Source organism: Callospermophilus lateralis, chromosome 11 (assembly GCF_048772815.1).
Source record: "Callospermophilus lateralis isolate mCalLat2 chromosome 11, mCalLat2.hap1, whole genome shotgun sequence".
Classification (NCBI taxonomy): domain Eukaryota; kingdom Metazoa; phylum Chordata; class Mammalia; order Rodentia; family Sciuridae; genus Callospermophilus; species Callospermophilus lateralis.
In genome coordinates this window covers 58,573,809-58,583,938 of record NC_135315.1, presented here as the reverse complement: position 1 = coordinate 58,583,938, position 10,130 = coordinate 58,573,809, and the positions used below count along the sequence as shown (strand labels likewise).

General features: G+C 37.8%; 1 pseudogene; it reads right to left on the bottom strand.

The window, feature by feature from the left end:
• Nucleotides 1-6,694: 6,694 nt before the first annotated feature.
• LOC143410554 (NADH-ubiquinone oxidoreductase chain 2 pseudogene) lies at nucleotides 6,695-7,532 on the bottom strand (annotated as a pseudogene).
• Nucleotides 7,533-10,130: the final 2,598 nt, after the last annotated feature.

Below are 10,130 nucleotides of genomic sequence, written 5' to 3'. Positions count from 1 at the left end.
TTAGTTTAGGTTAGGTTTTGCTTCCAAGTCAATTCAGATCATGTCAGTGTCTTCCATCAAATGAATCCCCCCATTCCACCCCACAAATAGATTTTAACACTTCTGAGATTTCAAATTATAAATAAAAGTGTATGGGTCTGCAGTTAGTCACTCCACATCATGTAAAAGAATCATCTTAGGCTCTGCTGACACTGAGTCCTGGGAAAAGAATTTTCAACATCACCTGTTTTAGGCCTTAGAGTTAGCTGGTTTGTTGAAATTCAAGTCAGGGAGAACCAGAACCAAGGACTTGGCCTTGGAGTAGAAGCCTGTGTGAGCAAAGAGAATGCAGAGGAAAGTGTGTCTGCCATGGAGATGCAGGAGCCAGCACCATTGAGCCATGGCTCTGAGCACTTCAACACTGGTGCTTCAGCTGGAAGATGCAGGTCCTCTTTTAAATCTGTTAGCTCCACAGGAGGCAGCTTACAGGGAGTTTCTGCTTGTCAATCAAGCAACCAAAGTCTTGCTTCTCTGACTGTGAAATTTCTTCAAGAAGAGAAAGCACCATTCTGCAATCTTCAGCAAGTCCCTGATGTGAAGTTATTAGTGGAGATTAAGACTTGAGCTCTGTCTCAGTCCCAGAATTGTGCAGTGGGTGACGCAGTCTCTGCATGCATCTCTTTTCTAAAATGTGATTTTCTCAATCATATTGGTGCTGCTGACAGACCCTTCCCAGCTTCATGGGGTTGGAGTAGTTTCCAGAGCTTTCTCCTGGTTCTCTTGGACTAGGGGTGTTGCCAGGGAAGCCTCAGTATTGGAACTCAATGGTCCAGAGTTCCTCAGGGGCAAAGCCTCTCACAAGTTCCTTTGTTAGGAAGAATTTTGGCTGGTTTAAGCAATTTGTAACCCCAACCATGCTTACCACCTCCATCTTTCCTCTGAGGAGACTCTTGGGAGCTGTGTGCAGAGGCTGGCTCTGGTGCAACTCCACGGTGAGGAAGAGCAGGGTTGGTGGCATCACCATGCTCTTCACAGGGTACTTCACCCTCTGCTGTAGCTGAAGCTTCTGGCCTCTGAAGGTGCACTGGCCTAAGTAAACTTGGCCTAGATACTTACTGAAGCCAAAGCTTTGGAGCCTTGGGACCCAGGGTGATGCCTGCACAGATGGAAGAGGGACTCAAGGAATACAGTTACTGAAATCTTAAAAAAAAAAGTAATTTCCCTTGCCCACCTTCCACCAAAACACAAATAAAAATATTCGAAAACATTTTATTCACATTAAAGATCATATATTGATATTTGGAGGAGTGTTGGGGACTGAACCAGGACTTCATGCTCTTGTCACTGGGCTAAACTCCCATCCCTGAAACTGCCTTTTAAGTTGACAGTTTTCTGTAAAATCTCATGGCATTACTATAAATGAAGATTGGTTGTTTGAACTTTCTTCAAAGAATCTTATCCTACGTGGGGTTTTTCTAATATAACCTATTATTCAAGACAGCTGTCCCAATGATACTTTTTCCCCCTATAAAAATGCTTTTTAAAAAGGAGACACTAATCCATGCAACAGCCTTTTAGGTGTAACCATAAGACTTTTTCAAACTCAAAAATGAGGGAAAGAACACAGAGATAGGAGTGAATTTTGGATAGGATAGAATTTTGGCTCTAGTGAAGAGTCAATTTAATTTTGGGGGTAGGAGGTATCTGGATATTTGATTGGCTTTTTCTAAAATAAAATTATGTATTCTTAGTTTTCTCAGTATTTCTAGTTGTAATTTTTTAAAAAATGATTTGTAGTGGTAGTGATGGAATGCAAAGCCTTTTGCATTCTAACCAAGCCCTCTAGCCCAGTGATGGAAAAAAATATCTGCTATAAACATATTTAGCATGGTCTAAGATTTATTCTCTCAATTGGTTAAATGATTTGAAAAATAAAATCTCATGAATAATCATAAATTATGAATCTAGGATTAGTTACTAAGGAAGTCTTGTAGATAATATTTTATGAAGGAATCATTAAAAGAGGTATTCAATTATTAAAAATAGCTTCAAAATGTTGTGTTTACAATAATTATAATCATTAATTCATATTAATTATGCCAAATAATGAGATTCACAATGAGATTTCCATATATGCATATAACATGCTTTGATCACATCCTCCTTCTCTATTATAATCTTCGGTAACCCCTTCACTGTAACCGTGGTCCTCTTCTCCTTCTCTGAAGGTTCCCCTACTACTTTCATGTTGTCTTTCCTGGTGCTCACAGTCCACAGGAAAGACCATCATCACTTGTCTGAGTGTGACTTCCTTAGACATGATGATGACCAGTTCCATTCACTTTCCTGCAAATGACCTTTCATATTCTTAATGGATGGGGCGGGGAATATATAGCTCAGTTGGTAAAGTGCTTGCCTTGCATCCACAAGGCCCTGGGTTTGATTCCCAGCACCAGAAAAAAAAAAAAAAAAAAACACCTCTGGCCCAAGTGTGTTTCCTGACAGTTCCTCTATCTGGCTTCCTATGGGCTACAACAGAAGATCTGGCTCCTCCCCTACGGCCAGGCCACGCCCAAAGTCCAAGCCACGTGCCTCTAGCCCTGCCCTGTGTTGCTGAAATCATGTGTTTTTCCTGTGGAACCGCTGTTTTGCTGTTGGAGACATCACCTGTAGAGCTGGGGGTTTCTTCCTTCGACCGCTGAGAGAGAGTCCAGGCTGGGGTCGGGGCTGGAATGCGAGCGGGGTGAGTCAGTGCGAATTGAGGGGCTCCGGCCTTACCGAGCGCAGGTGCACGGGTTGGGGAGTTCCAAGGCTCCAAGTGCCAATGTCCCATGGGGGAGGGCGCGGGTACCAAGGGAGCCTCCAGTCTCGCCCTGCCAGTCAGCCTGTGGCTTGCTCCCTCCTTCTTTCTCAACTGGCTTGGCAGGGACCAGGGTCTACCATGTGGGCCCCTCTAGGCGCCTTGGGGGAGGCAATTCCTCATTATGGGACCTTCTCTGCTGCAGGTCCCAAGCCAGCATGGGATCCAATCTAATCTCCCATCTGTAATGTGTGCACCTGCTCCTAGGGGAATTGCTATTCCTAGATGTATTGAGAGTTGGGTGGTGGGTGTAAAAGAGTGAGGTTACAGTCCAAGTAAAGTTGCTGGTCCAATGAGTATAAATAATGAGATGAATATTAAAGGTACATCCCTTTGGATTATGTATTATCATCATTTGCTTTAGTAAGAGCTGAATTAATCATTGCTGAAATGAGACTAGTTGATTATTGATAAGTGGATTGATTAGGCGAAGGCAGTAAAATATTGGGGAGTGATCTAATGAGGATATCAGTAGGTAATCCTATTATTATAGGGGTAATGAAAGAGGGCAAAAATTTTTTTATTCATTTTTCTTCTCAAGAGGTCTTATGTTCAATCAATTTCAAATCTTTTGGTGAGGGGTTAAATGAGGGATATGAATGGTTTGAGATTAAATAAGATAAATAGGGTGAAAATTATTGAAATAATGGTAATAAGTCATGTTGATGTATCTAGTTGGGGAATCTTGTTATGAGGAAATTTAAGCTTCTAATCTTGAACTTAAAAGGTTAATGGTTCATGAAGAATTTATAATATTGATGAAGATTAGTTTTCAATGTGTTTCAGTGAAACTAATTCAAGGACAATTGGCATGAAACTGGGATTAGACCCACAGATCTCTGAGCCTTGTCTGTACTGTAATCCTGGTCATGTTGATGTTTGGGAAGCTTAGGTAAGTCAACCTGGAATAGCATCTGTTTTTAGTCAGAGGGATTGGGCCTGCTCAAGAGTAAAGCACATCTTCTAATGAAGTTAACATGAGAACTGATAATTCTATAGGTAGAACTCCTCGAATATCAACTTCTAGAAGTTGTAATTCTCCAGGTTTTAAGTCAGAGGTGGGAACCCTGTAGGAGTCAAAATTTAAGTGTTCGTAATCTGTGTATTCATAGTTTCAATATCATTGGTGGCCTGTTGTTTTTACTATTAACGAAGGGTCATTAATTTCATCCATTATAACATAAAATTTGTAATGAAGGAAGCACAATTAGGATGAGAATACTAGTGGGTAGAATACTTCAGATGTTCTCAATGTCTTAAGTACCTATGGTGCCTGTGTGAGTGAGTTCTGTGGTAAGTATAAGTGAGATAATACAAAGAACTAAAGAGCTGCTAGAGAATAGGATTATAGGGTCTGATTGTGAAAGTGTAACAGTTCTTCTATAATAGGCGATGTAGCATCTTAAAATCCTAGTTCAAATTGGTGTGCCATAAGGATATAAAGGATTCTAACCTATAAATTAACTTTGACAAAGTTATGTAATATTTTTACTAATATCTTATAAAGAAAGCTATAATGGTTTGGGGGCTAGCTTGAAACTAGTCACAGGAGTTTCAATTCTTCCCTTTCTTTAATTATGCTTTCACATAGGTTGATCTTCAAATGTGTGGTAAGGTGGAGGGATCCATGTAGTCACTCTGTATTAGTTATTGTCAGTTCTACAGTTAGGACTTCTCTTTTTGGTATGAATGCATCTCACATTATAACAATTATAATTATTACAGCTGTAAGAGAGAGAAATGACCCTATCAAGAATATAGTATTTCATGTTGTATATGTGTCTGGGTAGTCAGAGTATCATCGTGGTATGCCTGATAATCCTAGGCAATGTTGTGGGAAGAAAGTTAAATTCACTCCTAAATGTAACAGTGAAGTTAATTTTAGCTCATGTAGCATCTAGAGTATAACCAGAGAACAGAGGGAATCAGTGAACACATCTTCCATTATTGCAAACACAGCCCCCATGGTAGGACATAGTGAAAATGAGCTACTACGTAATATGTAGCATGTAATGCAATGTCTAGTGCTGAGTCAGCTAGAACAATTCCTGTGCGGCCTCCTATAGTAAGTAGGCAAACAAAGCCCAGGGCCCTTTAATATTGCCACTATGTAAAGTTGCCAGTCAGATGAAAACTCTGGTTGGAATAGCTGTAATTATGTTTGCTGACGTGAAGTATGCTCAGGTGTCCACACCCATTCCTATGGTAAATACATGGTGTGCTCATATGATGAATCCTAAAAAGCGAATGGATATTATAGCTCAAACTATTCCCATATATCCAAAAGAATAGAATTAGATTGTATACTTCCAGATGTCCAAAGGATCAAAATAGTTGTTGATAAAGCATAGGTTTTCCCTCCGGCAGTGTCGAAAAATGTATTTAGGTTTGGATCTGTGAGGAAATGGACATTCCTGCTGCAGGAACTGGGAGGGATAGGAGAGTAGTACAGCTGTAATTATTACTGCTCATACAAATAGTGGAGTCTGGAATTGTGATACGGCAGGGGTTTTATGTTCATAATGGTAATAATAAAATTAATTGCCCCTAGGATGGATGAAACACCTGCCAAGTGGAGTGAGAAAATAGTGAGATCTACAGAGGCTCCTGCATGTGCAAGGTTCCCAGCTAGTGGGGGATATGCTGCTCAACCGGTTCCTGTGCCTGCTTCAACTATAGAGGAGGCGAGAAGGAGAAGAAATGATGGAGGTAGGAGTCAGAGGCTTATGTTATTTATTTGAGGAAATGCTGTATCAGGGCTATAATCATAAGGGGAACTAGTCAGTTTCTGAACCTACCAATCATAACAGTTACAATTACATTATAAATTTGATCATCCCCTAGCAAGTCTTTGGGTTGACCTAGTTCACCTCGAATCAATAGACTAAGTGCTGTTCCTCCTATACCAGCTCAGGTGTCAAATAGGAAGTTAAGTGTTCTGATGTAAGGATTTATGAACATAGGTAGGAGGTAAAATGGCTGAGCAGGCATTAGACTGTAAATCTAAAGACAGAGGTTGAGCCCTTTTTTACCAAGTCCTGAGGTGAATTATCATATTGAATTGCAAGTTCAAAGGAGCAGCTTCAACTCTTCTGGGGCTTCTCTCACCTTTTTTTCTGAAGCCAGTTGAGTTAGGCATTAGCTGTTAACTAAATTTTACATTTAGTTGATGTAAGATAAGATAAGATATTCTTGATAGGGTCAGTCTAGTGAAATTCCTTAATTAAGGGCTTAGCTTAATAAAAGTAATTGATTTGCATTTAGTTGATGTAAGATAAAGTCTTGCAGTCCTTACAGCAGGAACTTACTTATTGCTCTGAATGCTGTTGTTCTAAGTTTAACCTAAATTGCTAGCTTAAGATTGATAATCCGGGTGTAAGGGGGAGGGAGAGGGTACATAGAATTATAAGGGTTGGTATAAAGGAGGTTGTTTTTATACTTTTGAATTATTTTATTTTAGTAATATTGGAGGATGGAAATAATGTTAGGGATGGTAAGTAGATAAGTCATCTGTAGAAATGATAGTTTTAGCAGGGCTGTTACTGCTATTTATGGGTATAATAAAGTTGACTAATTTACAGCTTAATAATACTGAGTTTTCTGACCTATAAACAGAATATTTCTCCTTATAGTTTTCATTTTACTGATCCTTCACATTTTTTGAAAGATTTCTATGTATTTGGTATTCTTTGATGTTACCATAAGTAGTAATTTTTAAACTTTAATTTGATTATTCATTGCTAGTTTATGGCAATTGATCTTGTATACTTCGCCTTCATAAACTAACTTATTCATTCTGTGTTTGTTCCAGTAGGGTTTTGTCTTTTAGATCCCATAGTTTTTTCATGTCAACAATTATGTTGTCCATAAATAAAAACAGCATTTTGGTTTCTTAAAAAATTTATTATTTGATGCAAGTTCCTTAATAATAACTCATGTTGGGGTGAACCCAGCTAATGGAGGAAGTCCACTAGGGATATAAGTACATTAAGAATTATTGAAATTAGTAGAGGAAATTTATTTCATATATTGGAGAGTGAGAGGGTGGTGTTTTTTTAATTGTAATGGAATAACATGAGTATGTTGATTATATGCATAATATAAGTAATTAAATTAAACATAGTTAGTGTGGGTTTGAATGTGATGATTGCTATTATTCAGCCTATGTGAGTGAGTGATGAACATGCTAGGATTTTTTGTAGTTGGGTCTGGTTAAGTCCTCCTCATCCTCCTGATATAAGGACAGTATCACTATTGTTATTATTAAGGAAAAGTTGATAGAGGGAGCAAGTTGAATGATAATTTAAATTGGTGCGTTTTTTTGTCATGTTAGTGGAATTAATCCTGAATGTAAGTGTGACTTCTTAACTTCTTGGACTCATAGATGGAATGAGGTTAATCCCATTTTTATTGATAGCACTATAGCAACTATTAGGGAAGAGATTTGGTTGTTGGAGTTGATTTTAATGTTGGTAATAGTACCTATTATTAAAATTATCTATGCTGTGGCCTGGCTTAAGAAATATTTGGTTGCAGCTTCTGTTGACCAGGGGTTCGCTTTATTAATTAAAATAGGAATAATGTCTAGTATGCTTATTTCTAATCCTACTCAGATGTGTAGTCAGAGGGAAGTAAATAGTGTAATAGAAATTCCTGAAAATATGGTGAGATAAATGGTAGCGAGTTAAGGGGTTAATTAGTATGGGAAGGATATAAACTAACATTATAAGGTATGGGCCCGATAGCTTATTTAACTAAATTTACTAGTAGGACATGATGTATCAGGTAGCACAAAGAATTTTGGATTCTTAGGGTTAGGTGCAAATCCTATAATTCTAGAAATAAGAGTATTTAATCCTCTGTTGTTTCCTCTGTCAAAGTTCCTTTTATGTTGTCACATTTCTTTAGGTTTGAGGGGTACATATGCTACAATAATGGGTGGGGAGATGTGTCACATACATAAAGCTAATATTGGGCTAAGAAGTTTTTTGATAATAAGTGCATGAGTTGGTCGTATCAGAATCTTGGGTATGATAATCGAATTCATAAGAATATCGAAGATTAAGTTCTTTAGGGCAAAACAAAATGTAAAGATTTCAGTGATTGGTGGGTTGAAGAGTGCCCCTATAAAAAAGAGTTGTAAAGTTTTTATTATAATAATATTGGTATATTCAGCTACAAAAAAATAAAGCCAAGGGGCCCATGGCATATTCTACATTGAATCCTGATACGTGTTCTGATTTTCCTTCTATCAGGTCAAAAGGAGCTTGCACTGTTTCTGCTAGTGTTGAGATAATCATATTGTTGCTAAGGGTCACATTGGCAATATGAATGAATCATATAAATGTTGAGTTGTGATTATGGTTGATAGCATGGATGATCCATGTATAAGCAGGACAGATAGTCGAATAATGGTTGGAGTTACTTCATAGGAGATGGTTTGTGCTACAGCTCCTAGTGCTCTGATTAAGGCATATTTGGAATTAGATGCTCATCCTGATTATAAAATTGCATGTCCAGCTAAGCTTGATGTTGCAAGGATAAAGAGTATTCCTATGTTTATATTAGTGAGGGTTGTGGCATGGGTAGGGGATTCATATTGCAAATGCCAGAGTAAGGGCTAGGGAGGGAGCAATAATAAATAAAATGATGGCAGATGTTAGAGGTTTGAGTGGCTCTCTAATAAGTAATTTTACTACATCAGCAAACATTTGAAGTAAGCCATAGGGTCCTACAACATTTGGGCCTTTTTGAAGCTGTGTATTTTTTATTCTGTTAGAGTTAAGAAAGCCACAGCCTCTAAGAGTGGGACAATCAGGAGGAGTAAATCTACTAAAAACATACATGGTAATGAAGTTTGAAGTCTTTTGCAATTGTAAGCTGCTGTTCTAGGGCAGGGTGGATAATAATTACTAGAATTAGATTATTTCTTCTATTAAGGCGTATGTGTAGAATTGACCTTATTTCTCTTGTCCTTTCATTCAGGGAGAAATATTATAAACCTGGATTTCTGTGGTCTGAACTTAGGACTTTAATTGTTGAACAAAGGAACCATTAATATTGGTTATGCCATATGGATGTCCTGATCCAACATCAAGGTAGTAAACCTTAACTGTGGATATGACCTCTTGACTGGGATTGCACTGTTATCTCTATGGTAAGTCGTTCTGTTGATCAAATAGTTTGGGTCAGTTAATGAGTTAAAATTTAGATAGGTTGGTGTCTGGATTATAATCATTCGGAGGTTGATTTATACTCTGAATTCACCCCAACCAAAATTTTTAGCCCATAAGCAGGGTTTTAGGCCTCCAAGGGGTTATTGTTGAGAGTACTTAGGCTACTAAATTCAAGCTCCCTGAGGTCTTCTCCTCTTATTAATTCATTCCCGCCTCTTCATGGGAATTAAACCATGTCATACCATTCATACAAGTCCCTATTTAAGGAACAAGTGATTATGCTACATTTGCAAGGTCAAGATACTTCAACAGTTAAATATATGTCACTGGGCAGGCAGTGCCTCCAATAGTGTTCTTGCTAGAAGTTATGTTTTTGGTAAACAGGCAGGGTTAGTGTTTGCCAATTTTCTTTTACTTTTGTTTTATATATATATATAAAACTGAGAATCGAACCCAGGGCCTCAAACATGCTAGGAAAATGCTCTACCACTGAGCCACAACACCAGACCTCCTTTTACTTTTTAAAATCTTTTTCTTAAGTGTGTGCCAGTATTGGGTTAACAATATGGTCAAAATGGTTGAGTTGTTTGTGTTTGATAGTTATTAATATCAGTGAATTATTTGATCTGATATAAACTTCCTCAGGGAGAAGTTGTTTCTTGTTACTTATGTTAACATTATTTCTTCTGTATATTAATAGATCAGTTCAATTTAGGGCTAGGAAGTCATTTCAAGTATTGGTATTAAGTTTGAGTTGAATTTGAGTTAAGTTTAAATTAATGCTTTTTTTAATCGATATTTGCTTTTAGGTGAACTATGGTAGTTTAAAGTTTTACTCCCTAAGTAAGGTTATTTCCTCTTCTTAAGAGCTGTCCCTCTTCAGATCATCAGTTAAATTTACATTTAGATTACTAATGTTTTGGGTGAATTTAAGGTTGAACTAATATTCTAATCTGGACAACCAGCCATCACCAGGCTCGGCAGGATTATCACTTCTACTTATAATTGTTTCACTAGTTTGCTACATAGGAGCATTGGCTCTAATTAGTTGCTCATAAGTAGCTGGTCTGGTTTCAAGGTCTTGACTTAAATTCTTTTTCTAAAGTTATTTCTAG